This window comes from Schistocerca serialis, chromosome 1 (genome assembly GCF_023864345.2).
Source record: "Schistocerca serialis cubense isolate TAMUIC-IGC-003099 chromosome 1, iqSchSeri2.2, whole genome shotgun sequence".
Lineage (NCBI taxonomy): Eukaryota > Metazoa > Arthropoda > Insecta > Orthoptera > Acrididae > Schistocerca > Schistocerca serialis.
In genome coordinates, this window is record NC_064638.1 from 6227790 (window position 1) to 6244691 (window position 16902).

A 16902-nucleotide genomic window follows, 5' to 3' on the forward strand; every position below is an offset into this window, starting at 1 on the left:
CAAGTCGGCTGGAGGCCGATTTATTGAATCTCGACGCAATTTGAGTGTTCCATCGTCATTAGGGTGCCCTGCACGTTACAATTAACTAGCAGTTATGCGTCGTATTCGAAAATCTAGACTCACAGGAGAACGAACATAAGGTGCACGAGGCAGTAATAGACCCTAGGAGAAAAGACAGCTGGTGGCCGATGTATTGAATCTCGACGTAATTTCAGTGTTCCATCGTCATTAGGAGGACCTGTACGTTACAATTAACTATCAGTTTTGCGTCGGATTTCACAATCTAGACTTACAGGAGAACGACCATAAGGTGACCGAGGCAGCAATATCCCCTAGGAGACAAGTCGGCTGGAGGACGATTTATTGAATCTCGACGCAATTTGAGTGTTCCATCGTCAAAAGGATGCCCTGCACGTTACAATTAACTATCAGTTTTGCGTCGGATCCGAAAATCTAAACTCACAGGAGAAGGTGCCACAGGCAGCAATAGACCCTATGAAACAAGTCGGCTGGTGGCCGATGTATTAAATCTCGACGCAATTTGAGTGTTCCATCGTTATTAGGAGGCCCTGAACGTTACAAGTATCTATTATTTTTGCGTCGGATTCGACAATCTAGACTTACAGGAGAACGACCATAAAGTGCCCGAGGCACAGGTCGGGTGGAAGACGATGTATTGAATCTCGACGCAATTCGAGTGTTCCATCGTCATTAAGAGGCCCTGTAAGTTACAAGTAACTATCAGTTTAGCGTCGGATTCGACAATCTAGACTGACAGGAGAACGACCAAATGGTCCCCAAGGCAGCAATAGACCCTTGCATACAAGTCGGCTGCATGACGATTTATTGGATCTCGACGCAATTTGAGTGTTCCATCGTCAAAAGGATGCCCTGCACGTTACAATTAACTATCAGTTTGGCGTCTGATTCTAAAATCTAGACTCACAAGGAAGGACATATAGTGCCCGAGGCAGCAATATCCGCTTGTAGACAAGTCGGCTGGAGGACGATGCATTGAATCTCGACAAGATTTGAGTGTTCCATCGTCATTAAGAGGCCCCGAGCGTTACAATTAACTATCAGTTTCGCGTCGGATTCGAAAATCTAGACTCACAGGAGACGGACCCTATGGTGCCCGAGGCAGCAATTTCCCCTTGGAGACAAGTCGGCTAGAGGACGATGTATTGAATCTCGACGCAATGTCAATGTTCCATCGTCATTAGGAGGCCCTGAACGTTACAATTAACTATCAGTTTTGCGTCGGATTCGAAAATCTAGGCTCACAGGTGAACGACCATCAGGTGCCCGAGGCAGCAATAGACCCTTGGAGACAAGTCGGCTGAAGGACGATGTACTGAATCTCGACGCAATTTGAGTGTTCCATCGTCATTAGGAGGCCCTGAACGTTACAACTAACTATCAGTTTGGCATCTGATTCTAAAATCTAGACTAACAGGGTAGGACCATATAGTGCCCGAGGCAGCAATATCCGCTTTTAGACAAATCGGCTGGAGGACGCTGTATTGAATCTCGACACGATTTGAGTGTTCCATCGTCATTAAGAGGCCCCGAACGTTACAATTAACTATCAGTTTCGCGTCGGATTCGAAAATCTAGACTCACAGCAGACGGACCATATGGAGCCCGTGGAAGCAATATGCCCTTGGAGACAAGTCGGCTGGAGGACGATGTATTGAATCTCGACGCAATTTGAGTGTTCCATCGTCATTCGGGGGCCCTGAACGTTACAATTAACTATCAGATTTGCGTCGGATTTGAAAATCTAGACTCACAGGAGAACAACCACAAGGTGCCCGAGGCAGCGTTTGACCCTTGGGGACAAGTCGGCTGAAGGCCAATGTATTGAATCTAGACGCAATTTGAGTGTTCCATCGTCATTAGGAAGCCGTGAACGTTACAATTAACTATCAGTTTCGCGTCTGATTCGAAAATCTAGACTCGCAGGGAAGGACAATATAGTGCCCGAGGCAGCAATATCCCCTAGTAGACAAGTCGGATAGAGGACGATGTATTGAATCTCGACACAATTTGAGTGTTCCATCGTCATTAGGATCGCGCTGAACGTTACAATAAACTAACAGTTACGCGTCGTATTCGAAAATCTAGACTCACAGGAGAACGAACATAGGGTGCCCGAGGCAGCAATAGACCCTGGGATAAAAGTCAGCTGGTGGCAATGTATTGAATCTCGACGTAATTTGAGTGTTCCATCGTCATTAGGAGGACATGAACGTTACAATTAACTATCAGTTTCGCGTCGGATTCGAAAATCTAGACTCACAGGAGAAAGTCCATTAGGTGCCACAGGCACCATTAGACCTTTGGAGACAAGTTGGCTGAAGGGCGATGTATTGAATCTCGACGCAATTTGAGTGTTCCATCGTCAAAAGGATGCCCTGCACGTTACAATTAACTATCAGTTTTGCGTCGGATTCAAAAATCTAGACTCACAGGAGAGGCTGCCACTGGCAGCAATAGACCCTATGAAACAAGTCGGCTGGTGACCGATGTATTGAATCACGACGCAATTTGAGTGTTCCATCGTTATTAGGTGGCCCTGAACGTTACAAGTATCTATCAGTTTTGCGTCGGATACGACAATCTAGACTTACAGGAGAACGACCATAAAGTGCCGAGGCACCCTTGGACTCAAGTCGGCTAGAGGACGATGTATTGAATCTCGACGCAATTAGAGTGTTCCATCGTCAAAAGGATGCCCTGCACGTTACAATTAACTATCAGTTTGGCGTCTGATTCTAAAATCTAGACTCACAGGGAAGGACCATAAAGTGCCCGAGGCAGCAATATCCGCTTGTAGATAAGTCGGCTGGAGGACGATGTATTGAATCTCGACACGATTTGAGTGTTCCATCGTCATTAAGAGGCCCCGAACGTTACAATTAACTATCAGTTTCGCGTCGGATTCGAAAATCTACACTCACAGGAGACGGACCCTATGGTGCCCGAGGCAGCAATTTCCCCTTGGAGACAAGTCGGCTAGAGGACGATGTATTGAATCTCGACGCAATGTCAATGTTCCATCGCCATTAGGAGGCCCTAAACGTTACAATTAACCATCAGTTTCGCGTCGGATTCGAAAATCTAGACTCACAGGAGACGGACCATATGGAGCCCGTGGAAGCAATATGCCCTTGGAGACAAGTCGGCTGGAGGACGATGTATTGAATGTCGACGCAATTTGAGTGTTCCATCGTCATTAGGAGGCGCTGAACGTTACAATTAACTATCAGTTTTGCGTCGGATTCGAAAATCTAGACTCACAGGAGAAGGCGCCACAGGCAGCAATAGACCCTATGAAACAAGTCGGCTGGAGGACTATGTATTGAATCTCGGCGCAATTTGAGTGTTCCATCGTCAAAAGGATGCCCTGCACGTTACAATTAACATTCTGTTTTTCGTCGGATTCGAAATACTAGACTTACAGGAGATCGACCATAAGGTGCCCGAGACAGCAATAGACCCTTGGAGACAAGTCGGTTGGATGACGATGTATTGAATCTCGGCGCAATTTGAGTGTTCCATCGTCATTAGGAGGCCCTGAACGTTACAATTAACTATCAGTTTGGCGTCTGATTCCAAAATCTAGACTCACAGGGTAGGACCATATAGTGCCCGAGGCAGCAATATCCGCTTTTAGACAAGTCGGCTGGAGGACGCTGTATTGAATCTCGACACGATTTGAGTGTTCCATCGTCATTAAGAGGCCCCGAACGTTACAATTAACTATCAGTTTCGCGTCGGATTCGAAAATCTAGACTCACAGGAGACGGACACTATGGTGCCCGAGGCAGCAATTTCCCCTTGGAGACAAGTCGCCTAGAGGACGATGTACTGAATCTCGACGCAATGTCAATGTTCCATCGTCATTAGGAGGCCCTGAACGTTACAATTAACTATCAGTTTTGCGTCGGATTCGAAAATCTAGGCTCACGGGTGAACGACCATCAGGTGCCCGAGGCAGCAATAGGCCCTTCAAGACAAGTCGGCTGAAGGACGATGTACTGAATCTCGACGCAATTTGAGTGTTCCATCGTCATTAGGAGACCCTGAACGTTACAATTAACTATCAGTTTCGCGTCGGATTCGAAAATCTAGACTCACAGGAGACGGACCATATGGAGAACGTGGAAGCAATATGCCCTTGGTGACAAGTCGGCTGGAGGACGATGTATTAAATCTCGACGCAATTTGAGTGTTCCATCGTCATTCGGGGGCCCTGAACGTTACAATTAACTATCAGATTTGCGTCGGATTTGAAAATCTAGACTCACAGCAGAACAACCACAAGGTGCCCGAGGCAGCGTTTGACCCTTGGCGACAAGTCGGCTGAAGGACAATGTATTGAATCTAGACGCAATTTGAGTGTTCCATCGTCATTAGGAAGCCGTGAACGTTACAATTAACTATCAGTTTCGCGTCTGATTCGAAAATCTAGACTCGCAGGGAAGGACAATATAGTGCCCGAGGCAGCAATATCCCCTAGTAGACAAGTCGGATAGAGGACGATGTATTGAATCTCGACACAATTTGAGTGTTCCATCGTCATTAGGATCGCGCTGAACGTTACAATAAACTAACAGTTACGCGTCGTATTCGAAAATCTAGACTCACAGGAGAACGAACATAGGGTGCCCGAGGCAGCAATAGACCCTGGGATAAAAGTCAGCTGGTGGCAATGTATTGAATCTCGACGTAATTTGAGTGTTCCATCGTCATTAGGAGGACCTGAACGTTACAATTAACTATCAGTTTCGCGTCGGATTCGAAAATCTAGACTCACAGGAGAAAGTCCATTAGGTGCCACAGGCACCATTAGACCTTTGGAGGCAAGTTGGCTGAAGGGCGATGTATTGAATCTCGACGCAATTTGAGTGTTCCATCGTCAAAAGGATGCCCTGCACGTTACAATTAACTATCAGTTTGGCGTCTGATTCTAAAATCTAGACTCACAGGGAAGGACCATAAAGTGCCCGAGGCAGCAATATCCGCTTGTAGATAAGTCGGCTGGAGGACGATGTATTGAATCTCGACACGATTTGAGTGTTCCATCGTCATTAAGAGGCCCCGAACGTTACAATTAACTATCAGTTTCGCGTCGGATTCGAAAATCTAGACTCACAGGAGACCACCCTATGGTGCCCGAGGCAGCAATTTCCCCTTGGAGACAAGTCGGCTAGAGGACGATGTATTGAATCTTGACGCAATGTCAATGTTCCATCGCCATTAGGAGGCCCTGAACGTTACAAGTAACTATCAGCTTTGCGTCGGATTCGAAAAGCTAGACTCACAGGAGAAGGTGCCAATGGCAGCGATAGACCCTTGGAAACATGTCGGCTGGTGGCCGATGTTGTGAATCTCGACGCAATTTGAGTGTTCCATCGTCATTAAGAGGCCCTGAAAGTTACAGGTAACTATCAGTTTAGCGTCGGATTCGACAATCTAGACTGACAGGAGAACGACCAAATGGTCCCCAAGGCAGCGGTAGACCCTTGGATACAAGTCAGCTGCATGACGATGTATTGGATCTCGACGCAATTTGAGTGTTCCATCGTTATTAGGAGGCCCTGAATGTTACAATTAGGTATCAGTTTTGCGTCGGATTCAAAAATCTAGACTCACAGGAGACGGACCATATGGTGCCCGAAGCAGCAATATCCCTTTGGAGACAAGTCGGTTGGAAGACGATGGATTGAATCTCGACGCAATTTGAGTGTTCCATCGTCATTAGGAGGCCCTGAACGTTACAATTAACTATCAGTTTTGCGTCTAATTCGAAAATCTAGACTCACAGGAGAACGACCATAAGGTGCCCGACGCAGCAAAAAGCCTTAAAGACAAGTTGGCTGGAGGGCGTTGTATTGAATCTCGACGCAATTTGAATGTTCGTCATTAGGAGACGCTGAACTATCAGTTTCGCGTCGGATTCGAAAATCTATACTCACAGGAGACGGACCATATGGAGCCCTTGGAAGCAATAGACCCTGGGAGAATAGTCAGCTGGAGACCGATGTATTGAATCTCGACGTAATTTGAGTGTTCCATCGTCATTAGGAGGACCTGAACGTTACAATTAACTATCAGTTTTGCGTCGGATTCGAAAATCTAGACTCACAGGAGAAAGTCCATTAGCTGCCACATTCAACATTAGACCTTTGGAGACAAATCGGCTGAAGGGCGATGTATTGAATTTCGACACAATTTGAGTGTTCCATCGTCATTAGGAGGCCCTGAACGTTACAATTAACTATCACTTTTGCGTCGGATTCGAAAATCTATATTCACAGGAGAACGACCATAAGGTGCCCGAGGCAGCAATAGTCCCTTGGAGACAAGTCGGCTGAAGGACGATGTATTGAAACACGAAGCAATTTGAGTGATCCATTGTTATTAGGAGGCCCTGAACGTTACAATTAACTAACAGTTTCGCGTCGGATTCGAAAATCTAGACTCACAGGAGAATGACCATATGGTGCCCGAGGCAGCAATATGCCCTTGGAGACAATTCGGCTGGAGGACGATGTATTGGATCTCGACACAATTTGCGTGTTCCACCGTCATTAGGATGCCCTGCACGTTACATTGAACTATCAGCTTTGCGTCGGATTCGAAAATCTAGACTCACAGGAGCAGGTGCCTCAGGCAGCAATAGATACTATGAAACAAGTCGGCTGGTGGCTGATGTTTTGAATCTCGTCGCAATTTGAGTGTTCCATCGTCATTAGGAGGCCCTGAACGTTACAATTAACTATCTGTTTCGCGTCGGATTCGAAAATCTAAACTCACAGGAGACGGACCCTATGGTGCCCGAGGCAGCAATATCCCCATGGAGACAAGTCGGCTGGAGGACGATGTATTGAATCTCGACGCAATTAGAGTGTTCCATCGTCAAAAGGATGCCCTGCACGTTACAATTAACGATCAGTCTTGTGTCGGATTCGAAATACTAGACTTACAGAAGATCGAACATAAGGTGCCCGAGGCAGCAATAGACCCTTGGAGAGAAGTCGGTTGGATGACGATGTATTGAATCTCGGCGCAATTTGAGTTTTCCATCGTCATTAGGAGGCCCTGAACGTTACAATTAACTATCAGTTTGGCGTCTGATTCTAAAATCTAGACTCACAGGGAAGGACCATAAAGTGCCCGAGGCAGCAATATCTGCTTGTAGATAAGTCGGCTGGAGGACGATGTATTGAATCTCGACACGATTTGAGTGTTCCATCGTCATTAAGAGGCCCCGAACGTTACAATTAACTATCAGTTTCGCGTCGGATTCGAAAATCTAGACTCACAGGAGACGGACCCTATGGTGCCCGAGGCAGCAATTTCCCCTTGGAGACAAGTCGGCTAGAGGACGATGTATTGAATCTCGACGCAATGTCAATGTTCCATCGCCATTAGGAGGCCCTGAACGTTACAATTAACTATCAGTTTTGCGTCGGATTCGAAAATCTAGGCTCACAGGTGAACGACCATCAGGTGCCCGAGGCAGCAATAGACCCTTGGAGACAAGTCGGCTGAAGGACGATGTACTGAATCTCGACGCAATATGAGTGTTCCATTGTCATTAGGAGGCCTTCAACGTTACAATTAACTACGTTATAATTAACTATCAGTTTCGCGTCGGATTCGAAAATCTAGACGGGCAGGAGACGGGACAATTCGCCTGGAGGAAGATGTATTGAATCTCGACGCAATTTTAGTGTTCCATCGTCATTAGGAGGCCCTAAACGTTACAATTAACTATCAGTTTCGCGTCGGATTCGAAAATCTAGACTCATGGGAGACGGACCATAAGGTGCCGAGGCAGCAATATCCCGTTGGAGACAAGTCGGCTGGAGGACGATTTATTGAATCTCGACGCAATTTGAGTGTTCCATCGTCGTTAGGATGTCCTGCACGTTACAATTAACTAACAGTTATGCGTCGTATTCGAAAATCTAGACTCACAGGAGAACGAACATAAGGTGCCCGAGGCAGCAATAGACCCTAGGAGAAAAGTCAGCTGGTGGCCGATGTATCGAATCTCGACGTAATTTGAGTGTTCCATCGTCATTAGGAGGACCTGTACGTTACAATTAACTATCAGTTTTGCGTCGGATTCGAAAATCTAGACTCACAGGAGAAGGTGCCACAGGCAGCAATAGACCCTATGAAACAAGTCGGCTGGTGGCCGATGTATTAAATCTCGACGCAATTTGAGTGTTCCATCGTTATTAGGAGGCCCTGAACGTTACAAGTATCTATCATTTTTGCGTCGGATTCGACAATCTAGAATTGCAGGAGAACGACCATAAAGTGCCCGAGGCACAGGTCGGGTGGAAGACGATGTATTGAATCTCGACGCAATTCGAGTGTTCCATCGTCATTAAGAGGCCCTGATAGTTACAAGTAACTATCAGTTTAGCATCGGATTCGACAATCTAGACTGACAGGAGAACGACCAAATGGTCCCCAAGGCAGCAATAGACCCTTGCATACAAGTCGGCTGCATGACGATGTATTGGATCTCGACGCAATTTTAGTGTTCCATCGTCAAAAGGATGCCCTGCACGTTACAATTAACTATCAGTTTGGCGTCTGATTCTAAAATCTAGAATCACAGGGAAGGAGCATATAGTGCCCGAGGCAGCGATATCCCGTTGTAGAGAAGTCGGCTGGAGGACGATGTATTGAATCTCGACACGATTTGAGTGTTCCATCGTCATTAAGAGGCCCTGAACGTTATAATTAACTATCAGTTTCGCGTAGGATTCGAAAATCTATACTCACAGGAGACGGACCCTATGGTGCCCGAGGCAGCAATTTCCCCTTGGAGACAAGTCGGCTAGAGGACGATGTATTGAATCTCGACGCAATGTCAATGTTCCATCGTCATTAGGGGGCCCTGAACGTTACAATTAACTATCAGTTTTGCGTCGGATTCGAAATTCTAGGCTCACAGGTGATCGACCATCAGGTGCCCGAGGCAGCAATAGACCCTTGGAGACAAGTCGGCTGAAGGACGATGTACTGAATCTCGACGCAATTTGAGTGTTCCATCATCATTATGAGGCCCTAAACGTTACAATTAACTATCAATTTCGTGTCGGATTCGAAAATCTAGACTCATAGGAGACGGAACATAAGGTGCCGAGGCAGCATTATCCCCTTGGAGACAACTCGGTTGGAGGACGATGAATTGAATCCCGACGCAATTTGAGTGTTTCATCGTCATTCGGATGCCCTGAACGTTACAAGTAACTATCAGTTTTGCGTCGGATTCGAAAAGCTAGACTCACAGGAGAAGGTGCCAATGGCAGCGATAGACCCTTGGAAACATGTCGGCTGGTGGCCGATGTTGTGAATCTCGACGCAATTTGAGTGTTCCATCGTCATTGAGAGGCCCTGAAAGTTACAGGTAACTATCAGTTTAGCGTCGGATTCGACAATCTAGACTGACAGGAGAACGACCAAATGGTCCCCAAGGCAGCAGTAGACCCTTGGATACAAGTCGGCTGCATGACGATGTATTGGATCTCGACGCAATTTGAGTGTTCCATCGTTATTAGGAGGCCCTAAATGTTACAATTAGGTATCAGTTTTGCGTCGGATTCAAAAATCTAGACTCACAGGAGACGGACCATATGGTGCCCGAAGCAGCAATATCCCTTTGGAGACAAGTCGGTTGGAAGACGATGGATTGAATCTCGACGCAATTTGAGTGTTCCATCGTCATTAGGAGGCCCTGAACGTTACAATTAACTATCAGTTTTGCGTCTAATTCGTAAATCTAGACTCACAGGAGAACGACCATAAGGTGCCCGACGCAGCAAAAAGCCTTAAAGACAAGTTGGCTGGAGGGCGTTGTATTAGGAGACGCGTCATTAGGAGACGCTGAACTATCAGTATCGCGTCGGATTCGAATATCTATACTCACAGGAGACGGACCATATGGAGCCCTTGGAAGCAATAGACCCTGGGAGAATAGTCAGCTGGAGGCCGATGTATTGAATCTCGACGTAATTTGAGTGTTCCATCGTCATTAGGAGGACCTGAACGTTACAATTAACTATCAGTTTTGCGTCGGATTCGAAAATCTAGACTCACAGGAGAAAGTCCATTAGCTGCCACATTCAACATTAGACCTTTGGAGACAAATCGGCTGAAGGGCGATGTATTGAATTTCGACACAATTTGAGTGTTCCATCGTCATTAGGAGGCCCTGAATGTTACAATTAACTATCACTTTTGCGTCGGATTCGAAAATCTATATTCACAGGAGAACGACCATAAGGTGCCCGAGGCAGCAATAGTCCCTTGGAGACAAGTCGGCTGAAGGACGATGTATTGAAACACGAAGCAATTTGAGTGATCCATTGTTATTAGGAGGCCCTGAACGTTACAATTAACTATCAGTTTCGCGTCGGATTCGAAAATCTAGACTCACAGGAGAATGACCATATGGTGCCCGAGGCAGCAATATGCCCTTGGAGACAATTCGGCTGGAGGACGATGTATTGGATCTCGACGCAATTTGCGTGTTCCATCGTCATTAGGATGCCCTGCACGTTACATTGAACTATCAGCTTTGCGTCGGATTCGAAAATCTAGACTCACAGGAGCAGGTGCCTCAGGCAGCAATAGATACTATGAAACAAGTCGGCTGGTGGCTGATGTTTTGAATCTCGTCGCAATTTGAGTGTTCCATCGTCATTAGGAGGCCCTGAACGTTACAATTAACTATCTGTTTCGCGTCGGATTCGAAAATCTAAACTCACAGGAGACGGACCCTATGGTGCCCGAGGTAGCAATATCCCCATGGAGACAAGTCGGCTGGAGGACGATGTATTGAATCTCGACGAAATTTGAGTGTTCCTTCGTCACTAGGAGGCCCTGAATGTTACAATTAACTATCAGTTTTGCGTCGGATTCGAAAAGCTAGACTCACAGGAGAAGGTGCCAATGGCAGCGATAGACCCTTGGAAACATGTCGGCTGGTGGCCGATGTTGTGAATCTCGACGCAATTTGAGTGTTCCATCGTCATTGAGAGGCCCTGAAAGTTACAGGTAACTATCAGTTTAGCGTCGGATTCGACAATCTAGACTGACAGGAGAACGACCAAATGGTCCCCAAGGCAGCAGTAGACCCTTGGATACAAGTCGGCTGCATGACGATATATTGAATCTCGACACGATTTGAGTGTTCCATCGTCATTAGGATGCCCTGACCGTTACAAGTAACTATCAGTTTTGCGTCGGATTCGACAATCTAGACTTACAGGATAACGACCATTAAGTGCCCGAGGCAGCAATATGCACTTGGAGGCAAGACGGGTGGAGAACGATGTATTGAATCCCGACGCAAATTGAGTGTTCCATCGTCATTAGGATGCCCTGACCGTTACAAGTAACTATCAGTTTTGCGTCGGATTAGACAATCTAGACTCACAGGAGAACGACCACAAGGTGCCCGACGCAGCAAAAACCCTTAAAGACAAGTTGTCTGGAGGGCGTTGTATTGAATCTCGACGCAATTTGAATGTTCGTCATTAGGAGACGCTGAACAATCAGTTTCGCGTCGGATTCGAAAATCTATACTCACAGGAGACGGACCATATGGAGCCCTTGGAAGCAATAGACCCTGGGAGAATAGTCAGATGGAGGCCGATGTATTGAATCTCGACGTAATTTGAGTGTTCCATCGTCATTAGGAGGACCTGAACGTTACAATTAACTATCAGTTTTGCGTCGGATTCGAAAATCTAGACTCACAGGAGAAAGTCCATTAGCTGCCACATTCAACATTAGACCTTTGGAGACAAATCGGCTGAAGGGCGATGTATTGAATTTCGACACAATTTGAGTGTTCCATCGTCATTAGGAGGCCCTGAACGTTACAATTAACTATCACTTTTGCGTCGGATTCGAAAATCTATATTCACAGGAGAACGACCATAAGGTGCCCGAGGCAGCAATAGTCCCTTGGAGACAAGTCGGCTGAAGGACGATGTATTGAAACACGAAGCAATTTGAGTGATCCATCGTTATTAGGAGGCCCTGAACGTTACAATTAACTTTCAGTTTCACGTCGGATTCGAAAATCTAGACTCACAGGAGAATGACCATATGGTGCCCGAGGCAGCAATATGCCCTTGGAGACAATTCGGCTGGAGGACGATGTATTGGATCTCGACGCAATTTTCGTGTTCCATCGTCATTAGGATGCCCTGCACGTTACATTGAACTATCAGCTTTGCGTCGGATTCGAAAATCTAGACTCACAGGAGCAGGTGCCTCAGGCAGCAATAGATACTATGAAACAAGTCGGCTGGTGGCTGATGTTTTGAATCTTGTCGCAATTTGAGTGTTCCATCGTCATTAGGAGGCTCTGAACTTTACAGGTATCTATCAGTTTTGCGTCGGATTCTACAATCTAGGCATACAGGAGAACGAACATAAAGTGCCCGAAGCACCAATAGACCCATGGAGACAAATCGGCAGGAGGACGATGTGTTGAATCTCGACGCAATTTGAGTGTTCCATCGTCATTAGGAGACCCTGAACGTTACAATTAACTATCAGTTTCGCGTCGGATTCGAAAATCTAGACTCACAGGAGACGGACCATATGGAGCCCGTGGAAGCAATATGCCCTTGGAGACAAGTCGGCTGGAGGACGATGTATTGAATCTCGACGCAATTTGAGTGTTCCATCGTCATTCGGGGGCCCTGAACGTTACAATTAACTATCACTCTCGCGTCTGATTCCAAAATCTAGACTCACAGGGAAGGACAATATAGTGCCCGAGGCAGCAATATCCCCTAGTAGACAAGTCGGCTAGAGGACGATGTATTGAATCTCGACACAATTTGAGTGTTCCATCGTCATTAGGAGGCGCTGAACTTTACAATTAACTATCAGTTTTGCGTCGGATTCGAAAATCTAGAGTCACAGGAGAAGGCGCCACAGGCAGCAATAGACCCTATGAAACAAGTCGGCTGGAGGACGATGTATTGAATCTCGGCGCAATTTGAGTGTTCCATCGTCAAAAGGATGCCCTGCACGTTACAATTAACATTCTGTTTTTCGTCGGATTCGAAATACTAGACTTACAGGAGATCGACCATAAGGTGCCCGAGGCAGCAATAGACCCTTGGAGACAAGTCGGTTGGATGACGATGTATTGAATCTCGGCGCAATTTGAGTGTTCCATCGTCATTAGGAGGCCCTGAACGTTACAATTAACTATCAGTTTGGCGTCTGATTCTAAAATCTAGACTCACAGGGTAGGACCATATAGTGCCTGAGGCAGCAATATCCGCTTTTAGACAAGTCGGCTGGAGGACGCTGTATTGAATCTCGACACGATTTGAGTTTTCCATCGTCATTAAGAGGCCCCGAACGTTACAATTAACTATCAGTTTCGCGTCGGATTCGAAAATCTAGACTCACAGGAGACGGACACTATGGTGCCCGAGGCAGCAATTTCCCCTTGGAGACAAGTCGCCTAGAGGACGATGTATTGAATCTCGACGCAATGTCAATGTTCCATCGTCATTAGGAGGCCCTGAACGTTACAAGTAACTATCAGTTTAGCGTCGGATTCGACAATCTAGACTTACAGGAGAACGACCAAATGGTCCCCGAGGCAGCAATAGACCCTCGGATACAAGTCGGCAGGATGACGATTTATTGAATTTCGACGCAGTTTGAGTGGTCCATCGTCATTAGGAGGCAGTGAATGTTACAATTAACTATCAGTTTCGCGTAGGATTCGAAAATCTATACCCACAGGAGACGGACCCTATGGTGCCCGAGGCAGCAATTTCCCCTTGGAGACAAGTCGGCTAGAGGACGATGTGTTGAATCTCGACGCAATGTCAATGTTCCATGGTCATTAGGGGGCCCTGAACGTTACAATTAACTATCAGTTTTGCGTCGGATTCGAAATTCTAGGCTCACAGGTGATCGACCATCAGGTGCCCGAGGCAGCAATAGACCCTTGGACACAAGTCGGCTGGAGGACGATGTTTTGAATCTCGACGCAATTCGAGTGTTCCATCGTCATTAGGAGGCCCTGAATGTTACATTTAACTATCAGTTTCGCGTCGGATTCGAAAATCTAGACTCACAGGAGACGGACCATATGATGCCCGAGGCAGCAATATCCCCTTGGAGACAAGTCTGCTGGAGGACGATGTATTGAATCCCGACACGTTTTGAGTGTTCCATCGTCATTAAGAGGCCCTGAACGTTACAATTAACTATCAGTTTCGCGTCGGATTCGAATATCTAGACTCACAGGAGACGGACCCTATGATGCCCGAGGCAGCAATGTCCCCTTGGAGACAAATCGGCTGGAGGACGATGTATTGAATCTCGACGATATTTGAGTGTTCCATCGTCATTATGCCCGCATCTCGTGGTCGTGCGGTAGCGTTCACGCTTCCCACGCCCGGGTTCCCGGGTTCGATTCCCGGCGGGGTCAGGGATTTTCTCTGCCTCGTGATGGCTGGGTGTTGTGTGCTGTCCTTAGGTTAGTTAGGTTTAAGTAGTTCTAAGTTCTAGGGGACTTATGACCACCGCAGTTGAGTCCCATAGTGCTCAGAGCCATTTGAACCATTTGAACCATCGTCATTATGAGGCCTTGAATGTTACAATTAACTATCAGTTTTACGTCGGATTCGAAAATCTAGACTCACAGGAGATCGACCATTAGGTGCCGAGGCAGCAATAGACACTTGGAGACAAGTCGGCTGAAGGACGATGTATTGAATCTCGACGCAATTTAAGTGTTCCATGGTCATTAGGAGGCCCTGAACGATACAATTAACTATCATTTTCGCGTCTGATTCGAAAATCTAGACTCACAGGAGACGGACCATATTGTGCCCGAGGCAGTAATATCCCCTTGGAGACAAGTCGGCTGAAGGTCGATGTAACGAATCTCGCCGCAATTTGAGTGTTCCATCGTCATTAGGAGGCCCTGAACGTTACAATTAACTATCAGTTTTGCGTCGGATTCGGAATTCTAGACTCACAGGAGAACGTCCATTAGGTGATCGAGGCAGCAATAGACCCTTGGAGACAAGTCAGCAGAAGGACGATGTACTGAATCTCGACGCAATATGAGTGTTCCATCGTCATTAGGAGGCCCTCAACTTTACAATTAACTATCAGATTCAAGTCGGATTCGAAAATCTAGACTCACAGGAGCCGGACCAATTTGCTCCCGAGGCAGCAAATCCACTTGGAGACACGTCGGCTGGAGGACGATGTATTGATTCTCGACGCAATTTGCGTGTTCCATCGTCATTAGGAGGCCCTGAACGTTAGAATTAACTATCACTTTTGCGTCGGATTCGAAAATTCAGACTCACAGGAGAACGAACATAAGGTGCCCGAGGCAGCAATATCCCCATTGTGACAAGTCGGCTGGAGGACGATGTATTGAATCTTGACGCAATTTGAGGGTTCTATCGTCATTATGATGCCCTGCACGTTACATTTAACTATCAGTTTTGCGTCGGATTCGAAAATCTAGACTCACAGGAGAAGGTGCCACAGGCAGCAATAGATACTATGAAACAAGTCGGCTGGTGGCTGATGTATTGAATCACGTCGCAATTTGAGTGTTCCATCGTCATTAGGAGGCCCTGAACCTTACAAGTATCTATCAGCTTTGCTTCGGATTCGACAATCTAGACTTACAGAAGAACGAACATAAAATGCCCGATGCACCAATAGACCCATGGAGACAAATCGGCAGGAGGACGATGTGTTGAATCTCGACACAACTTGAGTATTCCATCGTCATTAGGAGGCCCTTGAAAGTTACATTTAACTATCAGTTTCGCGCGGATTCGAAAATCGGGACTCACAGGAGACGGACCTGGTGCCCGTGGCAGCAATATTCCCTTGGAGACAAGTCGGCTGGAGGACGATGTATTCAATCTCGACGCAATTTGAATGTTCGTCATTAGGAGACCCTGAACGTTACAATTAACTATCAGTTTCACGTCGGATTCGAAAATCTACACTCACCGGGAAGGACAATATAGTGCCCGAGGCAGCAATATCCTCTTGTAGACAAGTCGGCTAGAGGGCGATGTATTGAATCTCGACACAATTTGAGTGTTTCATCGTCTTTAGGAGGCGCTGAGCGTTACCATTAACTATCAGTTATGCGTCGGATTCGAAAATCTAGACTCACAGGAGATCGACCATAAGGTGCCCGAGGCAGCAATAGACACCGGGAAAAAAGTCAGCTGGTGGCCGATGTATTCAATCTCGACGTAATTTGTGTGTTCCATCGTCATTAGGATTACCTGAACGTTACAATTAACTATCAGTTTTGCGTCGGACTGGAAAATCTAGACTCACAGGAGGAAGTCCATTAGGTGCCACAGGCACCATTAGACCTTTGGAGACAAGTCGGCTGAAGGGCGATGTATTGAATCTAGACACAATTTGAGGGTTCCATCGTCATTAGGACGCCCTGAACGTTACAATTAACTATCAGTTTTGCGTTGGAGGACGATGTATTGAATCTCGATGCAATTTGAGTGTTCCATCGTCATTAGGAGCCCTGAACGTTACAAGTATCTATGACTTTTGCGTCGTATTCTACAATCTAGACCTACAGGAGAACGACCATTAGGTGCCCGAGGCAGCAATAGACCCTTGGAGACAAGTCGGCTGAAGGACGATGTATTGAATCTCGACGCAATTTAAGTGTTCCATCGTCAATAGGAGGCCCTGAACGTTACAATTAACTATCACTTTCGCGTCGGATTTGAAAATCTAGACTCACAGGAGACGGATCCTATGGTGCCCGAGCCAGCAATATCCCCTTGGAGACAGGTCGGCTGAATGTCG